At 37.9% G+C, this 14,871-nt stretch overlaps 1 pseudogene; it reads left to right on the top strand.

Moving 5' to 3' along the window:
- The window catches only part of LOC131407285 (cytochrome P450 2C9-like), a 42,651-nt pseudogene extending 29,129 nt beyond the window's left edge, over positions 1 to 13,522 (top strand).
- Positions 13,523 to 14,871: the final 1,349 nt, after the last annotated feature.

The raw sequence follows: 14,871 nt of genomic DNA, 5'->3' as shown, positions 1-14,871 counted from the left end.
ATGAAAAAATGGAACATTTCAGAGATGTTTATCTTCCTCTAGAAAGAGTTCTTCTCTCCTCCACTAGGCAGTCAGAATGATGTAATGCTTCCTGCTCTGATTCAGAATTGGAAATGAAGACAGTCTAAAATTGAGTGTAGGTGTCAGAAGAGCTCTCTGAAATTCTCTCACTCTGGAATTTTGAAAAAAATTTTTCTCTTAGTAGCTTTCCATTGCCTTCTAACACATGCTTTCTGTATTTATTCAGACTTTATAATTGGTATGATACAAGCTACTCCATTCCACTTGAAGCCACCACATATTACTATTAAATAAAAAATAATATAACTAAAAATTCTATTTCCATGGGGGAAAAAGAGTTGTAAGTTTTGTAGGGTTCCAATTACTATTGCTGTCTTCTGGGGAAGAGGGAATCAAGGTGTTTACCAAGAAGCAATGGGCTTGCCCTGATGATCACAGATCTGATGCAAAAGTTAGGAATTCAACTCTACTGTTTTTTCAACAACAAAACACAACCAGGCAAAGACTTTTCTTTTTTAATATCGGGGCATGAGAGTAATATTAGTAAAACTTGCTTCTTCTCCTATTACTAACTAAATGGGAAATAAACTGAGGAATCAGATGGGGATTGCCAGTCTCCCCGTCTACTACATCAGATTTGGAGACCTTCTTGAGGGGAGCATTGCATCTGCTGAGCACACCCATCAATTTCTCTACATGGAAGATCACATTGTACCTGGTGGCTTTTGAGTCTAGACAGCCCAGAGCCCAAGGGAATGACCCATTCTCTCCTGCATGGAACAGCCCAGTATAGAAATAAGCAACACAGCGTGGCTGATTGTATCTACCTTCTTACTAATCAGATAAATGATTTCTTCCACCACAAGATGGAGCCACTGAGCTAGATGGAGACGGTCTATGACAGGAGTTGGCAAATGTTTTCTGGAATGGGCCAGATAGTAAATGTTGGGGCAATAGGGTTTCTGTTGCTGCTACTTAACTCTACCATTGTAACACAAAAGCAGTCATAGACCATACAGAAATGAAATAAGATTGTTCCAAAATTTATGGACAGTAATACTTAAATTTCCTGTAATTTTTACCTGTCACAAAATATTATTCCTCTTTTGTTTTTTTTCAATTTTAAAATTCTTAGCTAATGGGCTTTACAAGAACAAGTGGCAGGCTGGATTTGCATGGGCTGTGGTTTGCTGACAACTGGTGTAAGACAGCCATGTCCACTAGAAATTTCTGCAGTGATGCAAATGTTCTATATCTGTGCTGTCCAATACGGTAGCCACTAGCCACATATGCCTATTGAGGGCATGTAATGTGATTAATGCAACTGAGGAGCTAATTTTTAACTTTTATTTACTTTTAATTAATTCAGTTTAAATATAAAGAACAGTGTGTGGCATATGGCTACTGTGTTGGATAGACTGCACCTAAAATTTTTTTACTTATGTGGGGTTAGAAATCCCTTATCCACAACTTTGAAATACTAAAAGTCCTGAAAACATAAATAAAATGTAAGTTTGGTGAATTTTCATTGGGTAGTTAAAAACTGACTTGAAATTAAGTGAACCATTTATATTCGTAGTTATCCCACTTTGTGTGAATATTTATATTTTGCTAAAAAATATCAATGTGTTTGATTATATGGTATTACTCTACAATCTTTTGGGAGTATCGTAAATTCTGTGGGGTATATATCATAACCCTTTCTAAAACTTCAAACAATTCTGAAAGTGGAAATACATTAGGATCCAGAGGTTTCTCTTAATGGATTTTATACTTATACATTGAAGAAGACAAATGTTCAAATTTAATGGGCTGAAGCAGAAAAGTAAGAAGAGGTTAAAATTGTCTGCCTAGAGATAATATTGTGATGGCTGATCAAACACTTTTGGGGAAGGATGACTTTCTCTGAGTTGTAGAAGGACTCTTTGTATTTCATGTGCCCAGATTGTGCCTCTTGCATGTTTTTAAGTTCTTATTTCCCAGCCAAGAAAATGCATGATCAGAATCATTATTATTTTTGCATGTAACAGTAGTTCATTCCCTTTTATTGTGAAGTAGTATTCCTTTATGTGGAATTCCACAAATTGAGAATACATTCACCAGAAGTGGATATTTTGGTTGTTTCCAGTTTTTGGCTATTTGAATAAAAGTGCTATGAACATTTGCATACAGATATTTGTGTGTACATATATTTTAATGTCTTTATTGGGTAACTTCCTAACAGTGGGATTGTTGCCTAAGTGCTTAAATTTATACAAAACTTTCAAACTGTTTCCTAATGTGGTTGTGCTGTTTTGCATTCCCACCAGTAATCCATGAGAGTTCCATTGCTCAATGTACCCTCCATCACTTGCCATGGTTAGTCTTTTTAAATTTTAGCTACTATAGTGGTTGTGTAGTGATATCATATTTTGTTACATTCACTTCCTTGATGAATAATAATGTATGGTTTTTAATCATGTCCTGATTGGCCACTGTGTATTTTCTTTATTAAAATCTTTGCTCAAATTATATGCCTATTTTCTATGATTTTTTTTTATTGTTGAATTGTTGTGGCTCTTTATATATTCTGAATATGAGTCCTTTATAACATGTATGCTTTACAATGTTTACTCCCAGTCTGTGGTTTTTTCTTCTTCTAGTTTCCTAAGATCATCTTTCAAAGAACAGAAGTTTTTAATTTTAATGGAGTCCAATTTATCAATTATTTCTTTTATTATTTGTGCTTTTGTGTCCTATCTAAAAAATATTTGCCAACACACTTTCCCAAAGATTTACCCGTACCATTTTCTAGAAGTTTTATAGTTTTAGCTCTTACGTTCAGATCAAGTTAATTTTTATTTATAGAGCAGGGTAATGGTCATGCATCATTTCCTTTTTTTATGAATTCCCAATTGTTCCAGCACTATTTGTGGAAAACATATCTGCTTCAAGAGACATTTTCACATATTAATTGTGTAAAAACATACAAGGGAATACTTTAAAATCAAAATTATGGACCTTATATATGATAAACTCAGGGGATGGAATTTTCCCCCAACTTTGTATTTAAAAAGTTTTAAATCTAAATAATATTTAAAAACATATGTACATATATATTATATATATATGAAAATGTGTATATATCTACTTTTATATCTGGATATCTAGCTATCACATTTAATACCTCAATACTTCAGTATGTATTTTCTAAAAACATTTAACATCTCAATATTTCAGCATGTATTTTCTAAAAACAATGTATATGTCGTGTCTCCTACATGACAATAATAGCATTCACATTCAAGGAATTATCATTGATACAATATTATCAAACAATAAAGCCTACATTTAAATTTTCCCAGTTTTTAGAAAATACTCTTAAATATTTTTTCTTTTGCAATCTAGTATTCAATCAAGGAACAACCATATAATTTGATTTTCTTATCCCTTTAGTTCCCTGGAATCAAGAATGATTTTCTGGGGCCGGCCCCGTGGCTTAGCGGTTAAGTGCGCGCGCTCCGCTGCTGGCGGCCCGGGTTCGGATCCCGGGCGCGCACCGACGCACCGCTTCTCCGGCCATGCTGAGGCCGCGTCCCACATACAGCAACTAGAAGGATGTGCAGCTATGACATACAACTATCTACCGGGGCTTTGGGGGGAAAAAAATAAATAAATAAAAATCTAAAAAAAAAAAGAATGATTTTCTTTCTTTTGGTTGTTACTTCCCTTTCAATAGAGTGACATATTTGAAGATTCCAGGCCAATCGTCGTATCAAATGTTCCTCAGTCTAGTTCTGTGTCATTGTCTTCTAGAGATTGTATTCCAGTTATGATTTTGGCAAGAAAACTATACAGTTGGTGTATATGTCCCATTGAATTATACTGAGGAGGCAGGGACCCATAATGTCACTTATCCCATTATTGTTGATACTGTGTTCCTCACTTAATAGGATGGTATCTGCCAGATTCCTCCATTGCAGAGGGTCTGTTTTTCACATGTAACTAATAAAAATCTACAGCATGGCATTTTAAGACCTTGTGAATATCCAGCTTCCCAAATCACTCACCAAACAGTTTTAGCATTAACTGAAGATGTTTATTGTTGAAAAATGATAATTTTTCTAATTTATCATCTGTACTACTTTTTTTTTGGGTGATAGTCATCTGTAATGAAGAGCTCCTCTACATTTTTAAATGAAGAGAATCAAATTTTGTGACAATGATAAACACTCAATAGTTGTTTCTGAGCTTGTTGTTATCATCCCAGAAGAGAGAATTTCTAATTAGATCAGACCTCTATTTAAAACTCCTTATGAACAGACACTCAGTACATTTCGTGAGCAAAAAGAGACATCCATTTTAAACAACAGTTTACACGTATGATGTGTGAAAACTGAAATGATGAAATGGAGCAGCAGGTGGGGACATACACCAGTGTCTAAATATGCTAATAAGGAATAGAAGTGGGATTTAGGTGTGGCATTCAAGTACCCAAGCACTCAGTACTTCCAGTGTAATTAGTGGCTACTTTAGCAAGATCACTGCCACTGGCCTTAAAATCATGCCTGTTTATTACTCGGTATGTCTGTCTGGAAATGTCACTGCTCTTCTTTGAACCTGAGTCTCCTCATCTATAGATCATAAGATTGGACTGTGGAATTTCCATTTCTTCCAGCTCCATGACTTCATTATAACTCAGTTTATCTTTGTCTATTCGTTCCAGGGCACCACCATATTAATATCCCTGACTTCTGTGCTGCATGATGATAAAGAATTTCCCAACCCAGGGGTGTTTGACCCTGGCCACTTCCTGGACAAGAATGGCAACTTTAAGAAGAGTGACTACTTCATGCCTTTCTCAGCAGGTAATAAAAATTTATTTCCCTAGGTACTTCAGGGGACAAGTTACCTTCACGAGGTCAGTTAAATTGCATAGTGTCTGCCCTTGGATTCATAGAATTCCTCATTGTACATGATCAGGAGCACCATTGCCAATGCTCAGGCTCTTTACCACCTCATGATACTTCTCATTATTGGCCCAGAGTAGTGGGATTTGAAAAGCTGACCTAGTTCTTCCAAAGTAAGAAATCTAGAGAACAGTTTGAATGAGTTCTGCCTCAATATATGTCACTGTACCACCCAAAACTCTTTCTAGAAGGTTAACCTCATGAAGACTGTCCTCACCTTCCCTAAGGAAGGTATCTAAGTCTATAATTTTGGGTACTTTACATGTGGTGCCTCCCATCTCTAGGTTGAGCTCTGGGGATACAAGTATCCACAAGCACAGAATGGGCACCCAAGGGGCTCACATCCCAGTTAATGAAGCAGTTGAATAAACAGGTAATTATAATCCAGTCTGACTAGTGCTGTGAGAGAGGGAAGGACAGGCTGTGTGAACCAGGGGGAAGGCAGGAGCTTCCTCCTTCCTGCTTTCTCATACCACACACAAAGTGAGGCATAAAATGTGTTAAGCAATGTTCTAACAGAAGAAAGGATATTTGAGGCACAGGAAAAGGAAAGAAGAGAAGCAGGACATTTTAACAGAGGTAATGGTCCAGAGGAGTGGGGTATTTGCTCTAGATCAAGGATGTCAGAGCCTCCTGCTGGTAAGTGGAGGTCAAGGAAACCTTGGGAATGTGACAGATTACACTTTTTTTTTTGTTGCCATAACATTGGTTTATAACATTATATAAATTTTAGGTGTACATCATTATATTTTAATTTCTGTATAGATTACATCATGTTCATCACCCGCAGACTAATTATAATCCATCACCATACACATGTGCCGAATTATCCCTTTCACCCTCCTCCCTCTCCCTTTCCCCTCTGGTAACCACAATCCAATCTCTGTCTCTATGTGATTGTTTGTTGTTTTTATCTTCTACTTATGAGTGAGATCATTTGCTATTTGACTTTCTCCCTCTGACTTATTTCGCTTAGCATAATACCCTCAAGTTCCATCCATGTTGTCACAAATGGCTGGATTTTATGGTTTCTTATGGCTGAGTAGTATTCCATTGTGTATATATACCACATGTTCTTTATGCATTCGTCCCTGGGTGGGCACCTAGGTTGCTTCCAAGTCTTGGCTATTGTGAATACAATACACAATATAAATACCCAACAGTGGAACAGCTGGATCGTAGGGTAGTTCTATCCTTAATTTTTTGAGGAATCTCCATACTGTTTTCCATAGTGGCTGCACCAGTTTGCACTCTCCCCAGCAGTGTGTGAGAGTTCCCTTCTCTCTATGTCCTCTCCAACACTTGTTGCTTCCTGTCTTGTTAATTACATCGATTCTGATGGGAGTGGGGTGATATCTCGTAGTTTTGATTTGCATTTCCCTGATAGTTAATGATGTTGAACAACTTTTCATGTGCTTGTTGGCCGTCTGTATATCTTCTTTGGAGAAATGTTTGTTCAGGTCTTTTGCCCACTTTTTAATTGGGTTGTTAGTTTTTTTGTTGTTGAGATTTATGTGTTCTTTATATATTTTGGAGATTAACCGCTTATCAGATATATGGTTTGCAAATATCTTCTCCCAGTTGTTAGGTTGTCTTTTCATTTTGTTGATGGTTTCCTTTGCTGTGCAGAAGCTTTTTAGTTTGGGGTAGTCCCATTTGTTTATTTTTTCTATTGTTTCCCTTGCCCAGTCAGACATGGTACTTGAAAATATATTGCTAAGACTGATATTGAAGAGCATACTGCCTATGTTTTCTTTGAGAAATTTCATGGTTTCAGGTCTTACATTCAAGTCTTTAATCCATTTTGAGTTAATTTTTGTGTGGATTTAAGATAATGGTCTACTTTCATTCTTTTGCATGTGGCTGTCCAGTTTTCTCAACACCATTTATTGAAGAGACTTTCATTTCTCCATTGTATGTTGTTGGCTCCCTTGTCAAAAATTAGCTGTCCATAGATGTGTGGGTTTATTTCTGGGCTTTCGATTCTATTCCATTGATCTGTGTGTCTGTTTTTGTGCCAGTACCATGCAGTTTTGATTACTATAGCTTTGTAGTATATTTTGAAATCAGGGAGTGTGATACTTCCAGCTTTGTTCTTTTTCCTTGGGATTCCCTTAGCTATTTGGGGTCTTTTGTTGTTCTATATAAATTTTAGGATTCTTTGTTCTATTTCTGTGAAAAATGTTGCTGGAACTTTGATAGTGATTGCCTTGAATCTATAGATTGCTGTAGGAAGTATGAACATTTTAACTCTCTTAATTCTTCCAGTCCAAGAGCTTGGAATATCTTTCCATTTCTTTGTGTCTTCTTCAATTTCTTTCAACAGTGTTTTATAGTTTTCAGTGTATAGATCTTTCACCTCTTTGGTTAATTTTATTCCTAGTTATTTTATTCTTTTTGTTTTCTTTGTAAATGGGATTGTTTTCCTAATTTCTCCTTCTGCTACTTCGTTGTTATTGTATAGACACACCACTGATTTTTGTATGTTGATTTTGTATCCTGTAACTTTACTGTATTCATTTATTATTTCTAACAGTATTTTGGTGGATTCTTTAGGGTTTTCGCTATATAAAATCGTGTCATCTGCAAATAGTGGCAGTTTTGCTTCTTCCCTTCCAATTTGGATCCCTTTTATTTCTTTGTCTTGCCTGATTGCTGTGGCTAGGACTTCCAATACTATGTTAAATAAGAGTGGTGAAAGTGGGCATCCTTGTCTGGTGTCTGTTCTTAGGGGCATAGCGTTCAGTTTTTCACCATTGAGAATGATATTAGCTGTGGGTTTGTCATATATGGCCTTTATTATGTTGAGGTACTTTCCTTCTATACCCATTTTATTCAGAGTTTATATCATAAATGGATGCTGTATCTTGTCAAATACTTTCTCTGCATCTATTGAGATGATCATGTGATTTTTTTTCTTCATTTTATTAATGTGATGTATCATTGATTGTTTTGTGGATGTTGAACCATCCTTGCATCTCTGGAATAAATCACACTTGATTGTGATGTGTGATCTTTTTAATGTATTGTTGTATTTGATTTGCTAGTATTTTGTTGAGGATTTTTGCATCGATGTTCATCCGTGGTATTGGCCTGTAATTTTCATATTTTTCTATTGTCCTTGTCTGGTTTTGGTATCAGGGTAATGTTGGCTTCGTAGAATGAGTTAGGAAGCTTTGCCTCCCCTTCAATTTTTTGGAAGAATTTGAGAAGCATAGGTATTAAGTCTTCTTTGACTGTTTGGTTGAATTCCCCAGGGAAGCTATCTGGTCCTGGGCTTTTATTTTTGGGGAGGTTTTTGATTACCGTTTTGATCTCCTTACTGGTGATTGGCCTATTCAAATCCTCTATTTCTTCTTGATTCAGTTTTGCAAGGTTGTATGGTTCCAAGAATTTATCCATTTCTTCTAGATTATCCCATTTGTTGGCATATAGCTTTTCATAGTATTCTTTCATAATCTTTTGTATTTTTGATGTGTCCATTGTAATTTCTCCTCTTTCATTTCTCATTTTATTTATTTTAACCGTCTCTCTTTTTTTCTTGGTGAGTCTAGCCAAAGGATTGTGGAGTTTGTACGTCTTTTCAAAGAACCATGTCTTGGTTTCATTGACTTTTTTCTACTGTTCTTTTAGTCTCATTTTTATTATTTCCCTCCTTCTACTCATTTTGGGATTTGTTTGTTCTTCTTTTTCCAATTCCTTTGGGCACACTATTAGATTGTTTATTTGAGATTTTTCTTGTTTGTTGATATAGGCCTATATTGCTATAAACTTCCCTCTTAGAACCACTTTGGCTCTATCCCATAAATTTTTGCATGTCGTATTTTCATTTGTCTCCAGGTATTTTTTGATTTCTCTTTTGATTTCTTCATTGATCCAATCATTGTTCAGTAGCATTTTGTTCAATCTCCACATAGTTTTGGCTTTTTTGATTTTCTTCCTCTTGTTGATTTCTACTTTCATACTGTTGTGGTCAGAAAAGATGCTTGGTTTATTTCAATCTTCTTAAATTTATTGAGACTTGTTTTGTGGCCACATATGTGATCAATCCTGGAGAATGTTCCATGTGCATTTGAAAAGAATGTGTATTCTTTGGTTTTTGGATGGAATGTTTTGTATCTACTAAGTCCAACTTGTCTAGAGTGCCATTTAAGGCCAATGTTTCCTTATTTATCTTCTGTTTGGATGATCCATCCATTGGTGTAAGTGGAGGGTTCAATTCCCTTACTATTATTGTCTTACTGTCTATTTCTCCTTTTATGTCTGTTAATAATTGTTTTATATATTTAGGTGCTCCTATGTTGGGTGCATAGATATTTACAAGTGTTATTTCCTCTTGTTGGATTTTTCCATTAATCACTATATAGTGCCTTTCTTTGTCTCTTGTTACAGTTTTTGTTTTAAAGTATATGTTGTCTGATATGAGTATTGCTACCCCAGCTTTCTTTTCATTGCCATTTGCATGGAGTATCTTTTTCCATCCCTTCACTTTTGGCTTGTGAGTGTCTTTAGGTCTGAAGTGTGTCTCTTGTATGCAGCATGTCCTGTTTTTTTAATCCAATCAGACACTCTATGCCTTTTGATTGGATCCTTTAGTCCATTGACATTTAAAGTAGTTATTGATAAATATGTACTTACTGCCATTTTTTCCTGGGTGTTATAATAGTTCTTCTCTGTTCCTTTCTTCTTTGTTTGCTCTCTTCCCTTGTGGTTTGAAGGCTTTCTTTAGTATTATGTTTGGGTTCCTTTCTCTTTGTTTTTTTGTGTATTTATTATAGGTTTCTGGTTTGTGATTACCATGAGGTTCGTATATAGGAACCTATGGATATAGCAATCTATGTTAAGTTGATGGTCTCTTTAATTTGACCTCTTTCTAAAAGTTCTACTCTTTTATTCCCCTCTTCCCACATTTTCTGTTTTTGATATCATATCTAACCTCTTTTTTGTGCATTTGTATCTATTACCCTCTTATCATGGAAATAGATAATTTTTTCCTATTTGTGGTCTTCTCTTTCCCTCTTAAACAAAAGTCCCCTTACCATTTCTTGTAAGACTGGTTTCTTGGTGATAAACTCCTTTAATTTTTGCTTGTCTGTGAAACATTTATCTCTCTTTCCATTCTGAATGATAACCTTGCTGGGTATAGTATTCTTTGTTGTAGGTTTTTTCCTTTTAGCACTTTAAACATATCATGTCACCCTCTTCTAGCCTGTAAGCTTTCTGTTGAGAAGTCAGCTAATAGCCTTATGGGGTTTCCTTTGTATGTAACTTTTTGCCTTTCCCTTACAGCTTTTAGGATTCTCTCTTTATCTTTAATTCTGGACATTTTAATTCTGATGTCTTGTCTGTGGGCCTCTTTGGATTTATCTTTTTTGGTGCTCTCAGTGCTTCCTGTACCGGGATGTCTTTTTCTTTCCTTAGGTTAGGAAAGTTTTCAGCTATTATTTCTTCAAATAGATTCTCTGCCCCTTTGTCTCTCTCTTCTCCTTCTGTGACACCTATGACACAGATGTTTGTGCACTTCATGTTGTCCCAGAGGTCCCTTAGACTGTCTTCACTCTTTAATTCTTTTCTCTTTTATCTGTTCAGCTTGTGTGATTTCCTCTAGTCTTTTGTCCAGCTTGCTGATCCATTCTTCTGTATCCTCTACTCTGCTTTTGAGTCCCTCTAGTGAATTTTTCATTTCCAGTATTGTATTCTTCATTTCTGATTGGTTCTTTTTCATATTTTCCATTTCTTTGTTAACCTTCTCACTGAGTTCATCCATTCTTCTCCTACGGTCAGTGAACATCTTTATGACTCTTTGTTTGAACACTTTGTCAGGTAGATTGCTCATTTCTGTTTCATTTAGATCTTTTTATGGGCTTTCTTCCTGTTCACTACTTGGAACATATTCCTTTGCCCCCTCATTTTGCCTCTGTCTCTGTACTTGTGTCTATGTATTAGGTAGGTCAGCTATGTCTCCTGATCTTGGAGAGGTGACCTTATGTAAGAGATGCCTTATGAGGCCTAGCAGTGTGCTTCTCTCTCATTACCAGTTCCAAATATTCCAGAAGTGACCCCCATGTGGGCTATGTATGTCTTTCTGTTTTGGCAGGGTTGCTTTTGCAGTAGATACCCAGGGAGGCCACTCTGTCCCCTTGGCTGGCTGGATGTAATGCTCAGCTGTGTGTGGCTGTTATGGATCCTTCCTTCTCTTTTTCAGTTGTGGGAAGCCCCAGCACAGTTGGCTGCAAGTTCTCATAGCATATTCCTGTTGCAGTTTTTCTGTTAAGTGAATAGGTTCCCAGTATGGCTGGATGTTAGGCTCAGGGGCTTACAATTACTGTAGGCTTCTGGCCTATAAGGCTCTTGTCAGCTCTCTCAGGATTGCAGCTGGGTAGGGCTGGCCCCAGGCAGAGATGCAGCCAATTGTTTCAGGCTTTGGAACGTGGGGCTGTTTGAGAAGCACAAGTCTTCTGTAGCTAGCAAGTCCCACCACCCACAGGGCCACACACACTGTTGACACAGTCCTGTCCTGTACACACCCCTGACCCCCTGAAGTGGACCCAGTTGCCCCATGGCAGGGGCCCCACACACTCTCCCAATGTCCCACACACTCCACCCGCTCCTTGCACATACCCTGCCCCACGGAATTGGACCCACTCGCCTGGCTGCAGAGCATCCAGGCACCCCTCCTATGCAGGCTCACAAGTTGCCAGAGCCTTTTTGTTGGGTGGGGCCAGTTCCTGGGGCACTTGCCCTGGCTCAGCTGGATGAAATAAGTGCTCTAGTGGGTGGGTCAGACCCTGGGTGGAGAAGTCAGAGGGACAACTCCAATGGCGTCTGCCAGCATTTGTGTCAGCATGCCTGCACCAGGTCGCGACAATGGCTCCTGCCAATGTCTCAGTCCCTGGAGAGATCTCACCTCTCACTGAGATGCACCTAGAGCCTATCAGATGAGTCTCTTTTCACCAAAGAACTGTGCATCTTTCTTTCTGGTGATTTTAGGTTGCTTTCTGAAATGGGTGAATTTGTATGTGGGCCCTTTAAGAGCCGGCTTTAATTTCCTTATGTCCCAGCTCTTCTCGGGATATTCCCCATTGTTGTTAGTAGCCAGCAAAGCCAGATATTATGACACTCGTCTCGGTTGTGCTGGGTCCAAAAAATGCTTATAGCGGCAACAGTCCCTGCTCAGGTCCCCCACTCCTCCAGGGAAGGCTGTGTACCTTTGGATTGCTCCTGGGCAGCTGAGAGGTGCTGCAGCTTGGGAAGATGGCTCTTGTCTCTCCAGGAGGGTATTTCTGTTTCTTCCACCTCAGTCAGGACTGTTGCATGTTGTAGGGGTTCCTCTTATCCAGTTTTCAGTTCTCTCTCAGGGGTAATTGTTCCAAGATTATTTGTAAGTCCTTTGTGTCCATGGGAGGAGGTGAATTCAGAGTCCACCTATACTGCCATCTTGACACCACCCCCAGATTACCGTTTAATGATTCCAGAGCACCTTGATCTTCCTACAATCCAGGTCTCCCCTTTGAATATTGAAGCTGCCACACCTGGACTGTTTGCTGAGTTTCTGGCCATGGCATTGCCTTCATTTATCTTTGGGTTTTGATGTCTACTTTTGGGTCTAGCATTGTATATACTAAGATGACAAGGGCTGAGCCCTCCTTCCAAGAACTCATATTTTAGCAGGCTAGAAAAATAGAGAATTATGATTCAAGGTGATCCATGTTTCATTGAAAGCCTGAATATGACATTGAAGAAACCCAGAGAGAGTGAGAATCTATTGCCTGAAGGGATCACCAAGATTGTAAGGAGGAAATGAATTTTGACCTTATTTCTAAGAGAAGTATAAGTAAAATGCATCTTAGCCAAAAGGAACACTATCAGATAAATCTTGAAACTGCATGGTATGTTGAAGATTAATGAAGAGTAGGTGTAGCTAAAACTGAGAGTAGAGAGTGTGAGGAATGCAAGGAAAGATCATGGAACATCAGACTGGGAACAGGGAACACAAGCAACATGGCTTTGTTTCCAGGAAAAGATTTATGGAAACCCAAAATGTCAAAATAGCATAACTGTAAGTGAGACTACCTAATGAAATGCTTGGAATAGAGCTGATATGCAATAAATATTTGTTGAATACAGGGTGTCCATTAAGACATGTTAAGGTGGATAACATGGGAGTCTGTCTTTTGTCCATCTGTCTATCTAACCACCATTCTAGCTGTCCTGCCTTCCTTCCATCCATCCATCCATCCATCCATCCATCCATCCATCCATCCATCCATCCAATCAATCATTCATCAATTAGTTACTGTGAGTTCTTTTTGCGCCAATCAGAAACATACTGTCCAAGGAGTATCTACCCTCTGTGTTTATTATTTTCAGGAAAACGGATTTGTGTGGGAGAGAGCCTGGCCCACATGCAGCTGTTTTTATTCCTGACCACCATTTTATAGAAATTTACCCTGAAATCTGTGGCTGACCCAAAGGACGTCGACACCACTCCAGTTGTCAATGGGTTTGTTTCTGTGCCACCTTCTTACCAGCTCTGCTTCACTCCTGTCTGAAGAAGGGCAGACCATCTGGCTGCTGATGTGCTGTCGTTTGCCACCCCCACTTCTCTGGGACATCATTCACCTCTTCCCCCTTCATCCCTTTCCCAGGAATGCCTTCTCTAGCGTCTCCTCTCTCCATTACCCTATTCCCTCAACATTCAGTGAGCATCCAACCTCCAATAAGGAGAGTTTTCTGATTTTCATGGCATAAATATATCCCTTCTATTCTCCATACTGTGTAACACTTGTATTGGCCACCACATACATTAATACTTAGATGAGTGATTACTGTGATGTCAATATTAAACAGCAAAACAATTGTAGGCAGCTTTATGGAAATTTAATTGACATATAATATTGTGTAAATTTAAGGCATACAACATGATTTGATATATGTATATATTGCAAATAGTTTACCACTCTTTGGTTGGTTAACATATCTATTACCTCACATAGTTACCATTTTTGTGTGTGTGCGTGTAGTGAGAATGTTTAAAATCTACTATCAGCAATTTTCAAGTATACAATACAGTATTGTTAAGTATGGTTAGTCTGCTGTACATTAGATTCCCAGAACTTATGCATCTTACGACTTGAAGTTTGTACCCTTTAGCCAACATCTCCCCATTTCCCCCACCCCTAACCCCTGGAAACCAGCAATCTAATCTCTGTTTCTATGCGTTTGGCTTTTTTAGATGCCACATATAAGTGTGAACATATGGGATTTGTCTTTTTATATCTGACTTGTTTAACTTAGCGTAATGTCCTCAGGGTTCATCCATGTTGTTGCAAATGGCAGGATTTGCTTCTCTTTTATGGCTGAATAATATTCCATTGTGTGTGTGCATATATATATATATATACATATATTCTTTATTTGTTCATCCATTGATGGACATCGATGGATGATGTCTTTGGGTTGCTTCCATGTTTTGACTATTTTAAATAATACTGCAATGACAGTGGGGTGCAGATATCTCTCCCAGATAGTGATTTCATTTTCTTTGGATATATACCCAGAGGCAAAATTGCTAGATCATATGGTAGTTCTATTTTTAGCTGTTGGAGGAAACTCCATTCTGTTTACCATAGTGGCTGTACCAATTTACATTCCCATTTCTTTTCTCCACAACTTTGCCAACACTTGTTATCTCTTTTCTTTTTAATAATAGCCACTCTAATAGGTGTGAGGAGATATCTTATTGTGAGTTTGATTTGCGTTTCCCTGATGATTTGTGATGTTGAGCACCTTTTCGTATACCTGTTAGCCATTTCTGTGTCTTCATTGGAAAAATATCTATTCAGGTCTTTTGCTCATTTTTAATGAGATTACAGTATTCTTCTTATCCACAGCGGATACA

This window comes from Diceros bicornis, chromosome 6 (assembly GCF_020826845.1).
Source record: "Diceros bicornis minor isolate mBicDic1 chromosome 6, mDicBic1.mat.cur, whole genome shotgun sequence".
NCBI lineage: Eukaryota > Metazoa > Chordata > Mammalia > Perissodactyla > Rhinocerotidae > Diceros > Diceros bicornis.
This window is presented reverse-complemented; position numbering and strand designations above follow the sequence as displayed.